Source organism: Choloepus didactylus, chromosome 3, assembly GCF_015220235.1.
Source record: "Choloepus didactylus isolate mChoDid1 chromosome 3, mChoDid1.pri, whole genome shotgun sequence".
Lineage (NCBI taxonomy): Eukaryota > Metazoa > Chordata > Mammalia > Pilosa > Megalonychidae > Choloepus > Choloepus didactylus.
The window spans coordinates 191,857,078-191,869,220 of NC_051309.1; the positions used below are offsets into that span (position 1 = coordinate 191,857,078).

General features: G+C 34.7%; 1 pseudogene; it reads left to right on the forward strand.

The window, feature by feature from the left end:
- The first annotated feature begins 2,449 nt into the window (after positions 1 to 2,449).
- Positions 2,450 to 3,558, forward strand: LOC119530603 (annotated as a pseudogene).
- The last annotated feature ends 8,585 nt before the right edge of the window (positions 3,559 to 12,143 follow it).

Below are 12,143 nucleotides of genomic sequence, written 5' to 3' on the forward strand. Positions count from 1 at the left end.
CATAATGAAGACAGTGTGGTCCTTAAATACATGTTGGATCCTGTTACTCCCCTGCTAAACATTTCCACTGCATTTTCCCACACTTTAAATAAAATTCTGACTCCTTACCAGGACCCTGTGTTATCTATCTCTGCATCTCTCACTTCATCTCTTTCTGCCTTTCCAACCCTCTTTGCCACTCATTCCCAAATAGCCCCCCAGACATGCCAAGCTCCATCTTGGCAAAGGGCCTTCACCATATTTTTTTTCCCCTCATTGAAATGCTCTTCCTGTGCATCTCATGTGGGTGGCTCATCTCATCCTTCAGCTCTCAGCATAACTGCCACCTACTCAAAGGGACCTTCCTTCCATAGTCACCCTAAATAATATCCTCCCTATCATCTTATTCTCCAAAGTTATACTTTTTTTTGTTTCCTCTTATCATAGATCTGTACCATATAATCTGTACTTTACCTGCTTACTGATTCTCTCTTACTCTTGAGACTAAACGTTCCACGAGGGCAAGGGCCATGTGTTTTGTTCACTGCTCTAAGTCCAGCAGCTAGTATATTGCCAGGCACATAGTGGATGGTCAAAAAATACATGTGAATGAATAAATGGGTGAATAAGTACTGAAATTGGAACTCTGCTGAAATCATATTTTTAAAGTGTTCTATGGGAAAAAAAAGAAAGAATGTCATCTAAACAACAATGAATTTAAGATGGTGGCACAAAATGTTAAGGAAATGCCTACACATTTAGGTTGATGGCATAACACTAAAGCATGAGATCTCCAAGCTACTCCTGCCTTGTCAGCAGTCTTCTTCTGCACACATGCAAGTCTACTTTTCCTCCAGTTTTGTTTTTCCATTACTCTTTGCTTCTCCTTAGATATGATTCTTTCTGCTGTTTATTTTATAGGAATTATTAAAAGTGTCCTTTCTACTTATGAATCTCCTACTTTTCCATGATTTTTAAGAATATGTGTGTGTGTGTGTGTGTGTGTCTGTATGTGTGTGTATGTGTGCTTATGGAGTATCGATTTTGCCCTCCATCAATAGGTGAAATTATCAGTTACGCATGATGGTATTGTATTGTATATTAGCCTATCACATGTGTGTTGTATTCGAAGCAATGTTGTTATAATATAAATTTTTTGAAAAATAAAAAAGCCAAAACACAAATATGTTTGAATTCTTCATAGAGTCAAAAAATAGTGAACAGAGTTTAAACTAATATCATCAACATTGATAGGTCTCTCATGAAGCTTAACTTTACTTTGGCAATTTTTAGTGTTTCTTTGGACTTGACCAATGAAGCAACATCTTTTAGAACTGTAAGAAAAAAAATTGTCAATCTAGAATTCTATAAATTAAAAAAAATCTTTCAAAAATGAAGGCAAAAATAAAGACTTTTATAGACATACAAAAGATGAAAGAATCAATCATCAAATCTCATCATATAGTAAGATATTGAAGGAGGCCCTGCAGGCAGGAGAAAATTGAAACTAGATGAAAACATGAACTTAAGCAAAGCAACAAGGAACACCAGAAATGGGAACTATGTGGACAAGTATAAAATGTTCTTTTTAAATATTGAAACATCTTTAAAATTTAATTAACTATTAATTACTAAAATTTAATTAACTGTCACAAAATTACAGCAATATAGTGTGAGTTTTATAACATATTTAAAGTAAAATTATGATGACAATAGCACAAAGGTCTATAGGGGAGAAACAGAACTATACTACATTTGGCTCTTATACTATATTTGAAATACTGTAGTGTCACATGAAGGTGGACTATGATAATTTAAAAATGTATATGATAAATCCTAAGGCAATACCTAAAATAACAAAGCAAAGATTTTGACTGATAAGACAACTGCAAAAAAGGAGATATCAATATAATCAAAGTAATTAAATTAAAAGGAAGGCAGATAGCTGGCAGGGTGCTGATGAAGGGGTGAGCCAGACGTAACAGATACTTCTCCCCAGCCTCTAGCAACCAGGATTTGCTTTCTGCTTGCCTTAGGTTGAGGTACCATGGTGGAGTTATCCAAAGAGAAGAAAATCTCTTCCTACTGAGCCTAAGTGCTCCGGGAATGCGACGGCTGAGGAGTGGACACCAGGAACCAGACTGAGGTTGAGTTTCATACCAAGATACTGGATTCTCCTTGTTAAGATATAGAGCTGTGAGTGCTTAACAGTGAAAACGACATGATGTCCATTATCATGCCACAACCTGAAGGCGTGACAGTGAAGGGAGATACATAGACTTGTGACATACGGGAATGTGTGCACAGAAAAAGGAAATCTATAACTCTTTAAAAATAGGAAGAACTCTTCCTCACCAAAATGGGTGCATCTGCTCAGTAATCAAGTTTGAAAATCTCTAAGAGTTAGAGACTGTGTCACTCGGGTCCTGTCATAGCCCTTGGTGTTATAGTGGTCTGTTCTATGAAGACCATGATTGACTCTGTGTTTGGTATTGGCCCTTACGTACAACTGGAGAAAGCATAAATTTCATCAGGTTGATAAATTGGATGGTCCTGATTCTTTCTAATTACTTCAGTGCCATGTTTGTGGGTTGTGGCTTTGTCCTTCTGGGTGGAAACTGGAAAATTCTCAGGACAGCATGTATTTTCAATATTTCAAAGTTTGCCAAACATACAAGGCACCATGTTCACATCACTGCAGAAAGGGTAACAGGTGTGTGATGAAGATGGACTGTCACTGTTCTTGGATCAACAACTGTTGTGGTTACCAAATCATGCTTCTGACACATAGTTTCTCCTTTTGAAACCCTGGGCTATAGTCACACTACTTTCATTGTGTGTCATGACTACATAACACACAGCTCTTTTTTGGGTGGAACACGGTAAATATTGACATGAGTGCAGCCCAGACAGATTGTCTTCCGATTGTTCCATTTGGATGAGCTGCATTTGCTGCCACCTTGTTTGATTTAGGATTAGCTCTAGGAACAACTATAGCTCTTGGGATGTTGTTTTTCATCCAGATGAAAATAAGTCTCAGAAACAAAACTTCTCTTGATTCACGGATTGAAGAGAAGGCTAAAGATCAAATTGAATATTATCAATGGGATGAAGTCTTTGTTTTTCCTTATGATTTGCAAAGTAGATGGAAGAATTTTAAACAGGTATTTACATGGTCAGGGGTCCCTAAAGAAGATGGATTGGCGTGGTCAATAAGAGAAGGCTGCCAGCAGTACAGCCTAACAATAGAACAGTTGAAACAAAAGCAGATAGATTCAGAAGTACTCACTATAAAATAATAGAATAGTATAGTGGTGCCTGCTGTCCTTTGAATCAAAACCTTCTTCACAAGTCCCTTCACTGAAGATCCTTGAATAATGCTACAGAAAAGGCAGTTCATTTTATCTACAAGAAGTTTAAGGTACTGGTTGCATGGAGATAAAATTCTTGATGGTTCGTTTATAGCAGGCATTTCAAAGGATAAGAGGATGGTTCCCTAGAAACTGTGTGAAAAATTGTCCCTGTGCTGCTGAAACATATCAAGCTACAGAGGTTGAGAAGAAAGGTAGCCACTGTTGAAGTTATTCTTTAAGTCTACTCCATTATTTGAAAATTGTACATATTACCAAAGAATTATGCAATGACCCTACACTGGTTAAGGTATTGTTTTTCTTAGAGGTACCCTAGTGCCATGATTTAAGTATCCGTATTACTATTTTGAGATGGAGAAGCTATTCTGCATATGCCTTTGAATTCCTGCCTCTCTTTACCATCTTTCTCTGCCCTCAAAGGAAAAACACTTCACCCAAATAAGTTAATTGCATTTTCTCCAGGATTTTTTTTTTATGCACTGAACATTATGGACCTCACCTGCAGATATAGTTACCCCTTTTCCAGGAGCTTCTGCATATGATGCTTTTATTCTTTTTCCCCTCATTTGTCATTTCTTACATAATATTCTAAATACTGTGGAACTTAATTTGTGAGATACAAATTGAGCTCAAATTTTATCTGTCTTTTAATAATGAAGATTTTGTCAAATCAAATAAAGATCAATGGTTGTTCTGTATAAAAAAAAGAAGGTAGACAAAAAAACAAGGAACAGAGAACAGATATGACAAATGGAAAACAAATAGCAAGATGAGAATTTAAGTACAACAATATTAATAATCACATTACATATAAATTTTTTATAATGGAAATAACTGAAATTGTGGAACTGTAACCCATAATATTCTTTGAAATTTGTCTCTACTTGTTAAAATGTAGTTTGAAAGTTATTGCTCTTATGTATATATGTTAAGGTCCACAATTTTAAAAATACATTAAAAACATAAATTGTGTAAATACCCAAGTCCAAGTCAGAAAACGTTAGATTGGATAAAAATCAAGATGCAAATCGATGCTGCCCATTTCAAATAAAATGACAAAAATGGGTTAAAGAAAGCTTATAGGAAAATATACGGCATGAGAAAACTAATCAAAAAAACAACTGGAGTGGCTTTATTAATATCAAAGTAAATTTCAGAACAAAGACTATTGCCAAGGATAAGGAAGATCTCATTTCACAATGATAAAGGAGATATAGGGGGGATTTCATCAGAAGAACATTATAACACTAATCATTTATACACCTAATAATAGAGCTTCAAAATACATGAAGCTATAGTCAAAGATTTCAATACCCTGGTTTTAGTTTGCCAGCACTGCTCTGATATATACTGCACAATGGGTTGTCTTAAAGAACAGGAATTTATTGTCTCATGGTTTTGGTGTTCAGAAGTCCAAATTCAAAGTTAAGGTATTCTTTCTCCCAAGCTCTGTAGTGTTCTGGTGCTGGCTTCCCACAATCTTTGGGGCTCCTTGGATTGCATTTCTGCTTCCACCACATGGTGAGCTGTCTCCTTGGTCTCCTTTTGTGGCCTTCTCTGATGGCTTCTTCTGACTAACTGACTCTACATTTCCTCCCTTTAAAAGGCAGCCAGTCATACAGATTAAGGTCAACTCTGATTCAGTTTGCCTTCATCTAAATAGATTCTTTAAAGATCCTATTCAGAAAAGAGTTCACACCTTAACTGCTAATAATGTCTTCAAAAGTCCTATTTGCAAACAGGTTCACACCCACAGGAATGTGGATTAAGACCTGAATATGTCTTTATGTGGGGCATGATTCAATCTCCAATAACCCCTCACTCATTGATAGAACAAGGAAACAGAAATTCAGTAAGGATACAGAAGATTTGAATGACACTATCAATTGACAAGAGAATACACAGTTTTTTTTAAGTATACAAGACAGACCATATACTGGGCCACAAAACAACTTTCAAAATATTTAAAAGGATGCAAGTCATTAAAAATATGTTTTCTAACTAAAATGTAGTCAATTACATTTCAATAAGAGAAATAACTCTGGGAAATTCTCAAATATTTGGAAACTAAATAACACAATTTTATATAACCCATGTGTCGAAGAAAAAAATTAAGAGGGGAATTAGAAAGTATTTGAACTAAATGAATATGAAAACATAACATATCAAATTTTGTGGGTTGCCACTAAAACAGTAAGTAGGGGGAAATTTATAGCACCAAATGCCTTTATTAGAAAAAAAAGAATGATCTTAAATCAATGACTTCATATTCCATCTTAAGATACTAGAAAAAGAAAGGGAAATGAAACTCACAGAAATCAAAGAAAATTAAAAATGATCAGAGCAGAAATCAATGAAATGAAAGACAGAAAAACAACACAGAAATATCGTTGGAACCAAAAGTTGGTTTTTGAGAAGATCAATAAAATTGACATACTTCAGCCAGACCAATTAGGAGAGAGAGAGAGAGAAGACACAAATGACCAATATTAGAATTGGAAAGTGACATCACTACAGATTCCAGATACTAAAAGGTTAATAAGGGGGATATTATTAATAACTTGATACTATTAAATTCCTCAAATTCAAATGATATGAAATGGCCAATTTCCTTTAAAGACATAAACTACCAAATACTACTGAATAAGAAATAAATAATCTGAATATCCCTATATTTATCAAAGAAATTCCATTTGTAGTTAACATCTTCACACAAAGGAAACCCCAGACTCAGATGACTTTACAGATGAATCTTACTTTCTTAGTTTGCCAGGCTACTATGAGAAATACCATACAATGGGTTAGTTTAAACAACAAGCATTCATTGGCTCACACTTTTGAGGCTAGAATCCAAAAATCAAGATATCAGCAAGGCTTGCATTCTACCAGAGTCTGTAGCATTCTGGTGCTTCCTGCCAGCAATCCTTGGGGTTAGTTCCCTGGCTTTATGTCTTTGCCTCCTGTCATATGGATATCTCTCTCCTTGTATCTGCTCTGTAAGTTTCTGCTGACTTCTGGCTTTTTGCTCTTCCTCTGACTTCTGGCTTCCAGTTTCTGCTCTTTATAAGGCCTCCAGTAATATGGATTAAGCCCCACCCTGATTTAGTTGGCCACAACTAAATTAAATCCTACTGACAATCTTCAAAATGTCCTCTTTACAATGGTTTCACATCCACAAGGATGTGCATTACAATTAAGAACATGTGTTTGCTGGGGTACATAATTCAATCTACAATAGCTACTAAATATTTAAGGAAGATATATTACCTCTTGCAGAAAATTGAAGAGGAGGAAATGCTTTCCAAATCATTTTATAGGGCCAGTATTGTTCTGATTCCAAAACCAGAGAAGACATCGCAACAACAGAAAAATGCAGGTAAATATCCCTCTTGAACATAGATGTAAAGATTCTTAGCAGTATTTTACCAAATCAAATGCAACAGTATATAAAAAAGGATAATTCATCACGATCAAGTAAATTTTTTATCCCAGAAGTGTAATTGTGGTATAACATTAAAAAATCTGTCAATGTAATTCAACATATTAACAGTCTACAATAGAAAAAAAAAAATGATCATCTCAATTGATGCAAAGAATTTTACAAAATTCAGCATCCATTCCTAATTAAAAAAAAAAAAACTGTTAGTAAAATAGGAATAGAAGGAACTTTCTAAAATCAGTAAAATCATCCATGTAAACCTACTACTTGCAATCCTCTTAGACATGAAAGACTGAATGTTGTTTCCCTGTGACCAGGAACAGGATAAGATGCCCACTCTCACCACTTCTATTCAATATTATACCAGAGATTCTAGACCATGCAATAAGAATAAAGAAAGAACAAGGGAAAGAAAGAGGGGGAGGGAAGGGAGGAACACATCTTTGATGGAAAGGAAGAAGTAAAACTGTATTTCCAAGTAACATGACCCTCTATATGAAAAATCCAATGGTTTTAAAGAAAAGGTACTAGCATTAAAGCTTGTGTTTAGCGAGTTTGTAGGATACAAGATCAATATCCAAAAATCAATTATATTTTTCTATACAAGGTCAAAACAATCAGACATTGAAATTTAAAAATATATTATTTAAATTAGCATAAAATATTAAATACATAGGGAAAAATCTGCTAAAAGATGTGCAAGATCTGTACACTGATGATTACAGAACATTGCAGAGGGAAATTAGAGAAAAGCTAAATAAATGGACAAGTATACATACTCCTGTGTCAGAAGACCCAATATTACTATCACATCAAATCTCTCCAAATTGATCTATGGAATTTATGCAATCCCAAACAAAAACCAGCAGGCTTTTTTTTTTGTAGAAATTGACAAACAGATTTATATGGAAATGCAAGGTTGCCAATACATCTTTGAAATGAAGAACAAAGTTGGAGAAATGCTACCTGATACAAAGCTCTCCTAAAGCTCTAACATCAAGACACTGTTCTACTGGTATCAAGATGGACAAACAATTAATAGAACAGAATAGAATTGAAATAGAAATATAGACTTACACATGTATGGACACCTGATTATCACCAAAGGCAATTCAGGGGAGAAAGCACAGTTTTTTGACAAATGGTGCTGGAACAATTGGATATCTGTATGCAAAAAAAAAAGCAAAAAAAACCCAAAAAAAACCCCACAGAACTTTGAACAATGTATCACATAAAGACAAAAATATACTCAAAATGGATTAATACCTAAGTGTAAAACCTAAAACTATAAAATTTCAAGGAGAAAAAATTTGCAACCTTGGGATACGCCAAGGTTGTGTGTGTGTGTGTGTGTGTGTGTGTGTGTGTGTGTGTGTTTATATGAAATCAAAAGCACAATCCATAAAAGAACAAATTGATAAAGCACTCTTCATCAAATATAACCTCATTCCTGAATCCATGACAATTTGTTTCTGGGTCTTATTTCTTTCAGGTCTAACATTTTCTGTTTTTTTAAACTTCTCTATTAAGGTTTAAAGTGAATATTTAAAGTTTACAATTACGTATATATAACCTTGAAGTCATCAGCTTATTGGTAACCATTGGTAACCTGAAAAACAACCTTGATTTTTAGGCCTTACAGGCAAATTGACTTTATTTGATGTTATCACAGAAAAGAATTGTTGCCTCCAGTTTAATTTGCAATATTTGTAACCCTGGATTTCCAGTATTTAGTTTGGGAAAGTTCAATATCCTTGATTTTGTTTGGCAAATCCTAAAATAATAATCAAATTTTGTGAACTTCATATATATATATAAATAAATTATGTATTCTAGTGAACATATTTCTGTATACTTGATAAAATTTGTTTTTGATTTCTTATTTTTTTATTAAACATTGAAATTATTTTATATCCTCATAGTCTGAGATTATTTCAAGTTTTGTTTATTTTTTCAAAATATTTTGAAAATGAGCTTCTCTAGACCTACTTAGAGAAGAAAAATCATTGATTATATCTTTCAAGACAATGTTTCAAACAGATTTTTACCTGAAGGATTGATTGTGTATTCAATGACTTGACTGTAAAAAGTTCTCGACAATTGTGAAAGTATACAATTTTAGATTTAGAATTTTTTAATTTACAGAATTATTTCCTGTAGAAAGGAAATATCCATATAAGAAACATTTTAAAATAAAACCATCAGGGTCTAAATATATGTCCCAAATAGATTAAATTTAAAGAAATCATTTTATAAATAGGATTGCAAAGGTTGGGGCAAAAGTGTAGAGGATTCCATTTTTTAAAGGAATTTATATCAAATTTTTAAATAGAGTTCTTTACTTTTCCTTGGCAGTTTTAGTTATGGTTAATGTGTTGAAGGAAAACTAAAGAGCATGTGTGTAGAATTATTTAGGAACGAGTTTCTTTGCTTCTGAGATGTTCTTGGCGTAATGGAGGTGGAAGAAGAACAGGAGTAGATATCCTGAAAGAAATGTTTGGTTTCCATCTGGCATTTCAGTTAAATGATTTAAAATAAAATCACTTAATTTAAAAGTTGTTTTGTTTTTGTTTTTATAGTTATAGTTTGAGTAATCAGCCTAAAGGGAGCTCATTTTGGTGTTAACAAAGGTTGCTGCCTGTCTGCTCCCCCAATCCTTGGCTCAAGAGTTGTTGGGAAAAAGCTGGGAAATTTTGCAAAAGACCAAGAACTGCCTGTGAAAGAAGGGATCAAGATCTCATTTCCTCTACCTTTTAAGGAAATACCAACAGAGATTAGTAGGTAGGAAAGGTCACCAAGATTTTCTCATGAGGGATATCATTCTGAGAGGGAAGTTGGAATTGGCAACTAGGCACAGAGCCAGGGTCCAGACTGTGGTAGGGAGGAGTGGGTGGTGGGGTCAGTATTCCTGAAGCCAGAAGTCTCTCTGGGTCCAGTCTCCAATCTACTCCCCCAATGTTAAGAGCTTATTTTGTGATTAACAGTCATGCAAATGTCTTTTTTTTTTTTTTTTTTCAATTGTAAAAGTAGGAACCCAAGTTTCTAGAAGTATGGAGTGGCAATAGATGAGCACAGCTTTAGAAGTGGAAAGGCAAGGAGATCTGCTTATCTTTCTCCTGTAGCTTCTTTCAGGGGTTAGTTGAGATGGCCTTACAGTGAGATGGTCAGACTTGCAGAGCAGTGAGCATGCAACGGTGACTTGCTCTAGATCTTTCTCCAGTACTGCCTTGTGTATCCAGCTTCCTTTGCACTGATGTTTTCAGACAGCCTTCTGATGCTACCGTGCTGTGGGCAGTTTTATGTAAAGATGGATTTTCCATAATCATCCTTGGAGTCTCCAGCTTGGCAGCACCTCTTTCAAAGTAACCAATCAACACCTGATGATACTGTGGTGTCCTCCAGCATCAAGGTGGTGCTCCAGAATTCTGATAATGCCCCTGATGCAGTAGCAACAATGTCTGATAGGTGAGTAACACTCCCAAGGAAGTGGGACTACCTCAGTAGGGACAGAGTCACATTTTTTCATTAGTGAATAAAATGTGATCTTTTTTTATCTCTCAATCTGATAAACTAAGATATACTGGTTGTTGATAACGTCTCATAATTTGGGTTTCATTATTGTGTTGGACCATAATGTTTGTTATGATTTATCCAGGAAGAGACAATATGCCTGACTCAATAGAAAATGCTAAAGAAATACACCAGGTAAACTTTCTCATTTACCTAGACAAATTGAATTCAACCTGGCAAACTAAAGTGGATAGATATAGTTAATAAAGTATGCACTTTATTGTAAGGATCTATTTGCTTATGATTGGAAAATGACACAGAAAATTCAGAAAATTTATTTACCTGCCAATGTTCTTTTGTATGCAATTGATTGAAAATTTCATACTGTGTGCTTGGAAACTAGTTTTTTCTTGTGATATACACTTTATAGCCCACAAACGGGCATGACTTTTCCATTTGCAGTGATTGGATACTAAGTTTGACCTTTATTTTTCTTGTTGATTTTAAATAGATATTCTAAAATAAGATTTAGAGTCTTGTTTCAAAGACAATAAGTTTTAAACAAAATCAACAGAAGTGTTCTTTATTTAAGAGCAATCACTGGATGCTAAAGCGGATAAAGTTTTAATATTGGTCCCTAAATTTTTAAATGACTATTATATTTCAGTTTTCCCATTGGGGTACATTGAGGAAATGGATAAAATGCCACCTTCAACTAATCACAGGGATATATTCTATCTACTAGCTCCTTGAAAGAATCCAGGTTATCTTACTGTTGATCTGGGATCAAGCGCAAAATTTAGTGTGGCTAAACCTATTGCCATGCCATTTCCCACATGGGTAGCAAAACAATGGAAACATAAGACAATGAAAGAGCACAACGTTCTGTGGTCTTTGCTCCTAGAGCTAGTAAAGGCAAGGAAAATTGGAATTCTTTAAAAAACTGTCAGCATTGAAGCATCTCAGCTCAATTCCGTTTACCAAAGTTCAAGTAAAGAAGGCCAATCTTTTTTAACTCTATTTATTTTTACTGATACAAACATAATAGACCTGAATATATCAGTGTCACTGTAGTTGTGTTCCAAAGTTAATCTGAAGACCAAGCAGAGTCCATTGAATGTCTTCTCCCCAAGTAGCATTACAACTCATAAGGCACACAATTTTAGTGACAGTCACCACTATTTTATCTACAGGAAATATCACAAAGCAGCCATGTTAAATGTGAATAGGAAAATAAGTATCAAGAATAAAAATAATAAACAAAATATTTTCTTAAATACTTATGATCATTAGTGGTGTTCCATGAAAATTTAGATTCGAATCACTTTTGCTTATGGTTAAGTATGAGATGAGCAGGATGATCATTTCCTTACTGACTGGTGGATTTTTAGGTTCTAGATGTGTGGACTCCTGCTTCACAAGCTATCAGGGATGTGCCACCAGGCTTCTTAAAGCTCAGCTAGTCAACTGAAAGGGACACCCCCCACACACACACACACACTGAGTGTCTCTATAAACAACATGGGTAAAGAACATTTTCAATACAGTTATAAAAGACAAATGTCATCTTTACCTTACAGTTGAATGATAAAGTGGAATAAACAATCAATATAAGAGAGTATTAAAGCCACTTTCATCAAAAATCACAGACTTTGGATTAAGTTTACCTAAACATGAATCAGAGCTCTGCTTCTCAAAGGCTGTGAGAATATGTGTGTATTATTTGTTTTTTCTCTCTCTCCTCTCTTTAAAGTTGGGGAAAACACCAAACCTTGAGCCCCATTTAAACGACTGCCTATAAGATTTCTCTACTCTGCAGCTATGGAGCTTTCTAAAAATGGATG